The sequence below is a fragment of the Elephantulus edwardii genome, unplaced genomic scaffold (assembly GCF_000299155.1).
Source record: "Elephantulus edwardii isolate Elephantulus edwardi_28Jun2011 unplaced genomic scaffold, EleEdw1.0 scaffold00228, whole genome shotgun sequence".
NCBI classification, from domain to species: domain Eukaryota; kingdom Metazoa; phylum Chordata; class Mammalia; order Macroscelidea; family Macroscelididae; genus Elephantulus; species Elephantulus edwardii.
The window spans coordinates 4499892-4501718 of NW_006399978.1; the positions used below are offsets into that span (position 1 = coordinate 4499892).

Below are 1827 nucleotides of genomic sequence, written 5' to 3' on the forward strand. Positions count from 1 at the left end.
GTCATATTTTGGGTTTCATGGGCTTGTTTTACTTTTCTTCAGATTCAGTTTGAATTTGCACATGAATAATTGATGCCCTGTTCCACAGTCAGTCTCTGACCTTGTTTTGACATCTGATGTTGACATTCTCCATTCACTCTTCACAGACGTAGTCAGTCTAATTCCTGTATAAGTCTGTTGGGTGAAGTTCATAGTTGTCGTCTACATGTGTGGAGTGTTGGTTGTTTTGGGAGTTTTTTAGTACCGTGTACTTTATTGACGGCATATGACAAGATGGGATCTCCAAGCACCTCCCCTTTCTCGGGGTTGGGGGCTGGGGGCTGAATGGAAATTGTGTCAAGGACTTGAGATTCTCAGTGTGTTGGGGATTGAGTTGGGGCAAGGACTCCCCAGCAGCTAAGGCTCTCACTCTCGCTTTCTCTCTCCTAGTGCTATTGCTAGGGCTGTTGGTCCAAAGGGCTCTTATTCTTTGAAGGCCATGTGAACCATCAGGTCAACCACCCAGTTGCTATAGCCAAATTCATTGTCATACCAGGAAATGAGTTTGACAAAGTGGTCATTCAGGGCAATGCCAGCCCCAGCATCAAAGGTGGAGGAGTGGGTGTCACTGTTAAAGTCATAGGAGACAACCTGGTCTTCAGTGTATACCAGGATGCCCTGAGAGCCCTTCTGATGCCTGCTTTACTACTTTCTTGATGTCATCATATTTGGCAGCTTTCTCCAGATGGCAGGTCAGATCCACAACTGATACATTGTGGGTGGGGACATAGGAAGCCATGCCAGTAAGTTTCCCACTCATAGGGATGACCTTGCCCACAGTCATGGCAGTGCCAATAGATGCAGGGATAATGTTTTGGGCAGCTCCACAGCCATCACACTACAGCTTTCTAGAGGAGCCATCCACAGTCTTCTGGGTGGCCGTGATGACATGGACTGTGGTCATGTGTCCCTCTGTGAAGTCAAAGTTGTCCTGGATGACAATGGCCAAGGGGGCCAAACAGTTGGTTGTGCAGGAGGCATTGTTGACAATTTTGAGAGAGTTGTCATATTTCTCATGGTTCATGCTGATCATAAACATGGGGCATCAGCAGAAGGAGCAGAGGTGATTACCCATTTGGCACCACTCTTCAAGTGAGCCCCAGCCTTCTCCAAGGTTGTGAAGACACCAGAGGACTCCACAACATACTCAGCACCAGCATCATCCCACTTGATGTTGGCGAGATCTCGCTCCTGGAAGATAGTGACAGCTTTCCCTCTGATGACCAGCTTTCCATTCTCAGCCAAGGACATTGAACTTGCCATGGGTGGAATCATACTGGACCATATAGTCCATATAGTTGAGGTCAATGAAGGGGTCACTAATGGCAACAACATCCACTTTTCCAGAGTTAAAAGCAACCTGGGACGAGGCATCCAATGCAGCCAAATCCATTTACTCTGGCCTTCAATCGTGTCTCAGGGATGCGGCTAGGCCGCATCAGAAGAAAGAGCAATCTATCAATCGATGGGAAACAGAGAGACCTGTCTATGTGTGTTTTTTAAGAAAAATATATATTTGCAATGAATAAATCAATTATTGGACAAAATTCTATCATGTACTCTCTAGTCTCATTTCTGGCACCATATCTTTGTTTTCCAACTATGAATCCTTCTTAATGTCTAACTTTTGCATCCTTGCTGCCAACTGTTGTTAATGTATCTTGGTTGCATGTTCAATTTCAGACTGCAAAAAGTGGTAGAAGTTCTCAATTTTATCTTTGCTTTAGTGGTTGGTGTGTATATTTGAATAGTAATTGTCTTAGTAAGTCTTCTGTGTATGCTTTATAG

The 1827-nt window shown here is 44.9% G+C and overlaps 1 pseudogene; it reads right to left on the reverse strand.

Moving 5' to 3' along the window:
- Positions 1-462: 462 nt before the first annotated feature.
- Positions 463-1478, reverse strand: LOC102860729 (annotated as a pseudogene).
- Positions 1479-1827: the final 349 nt, after the last annotated feature.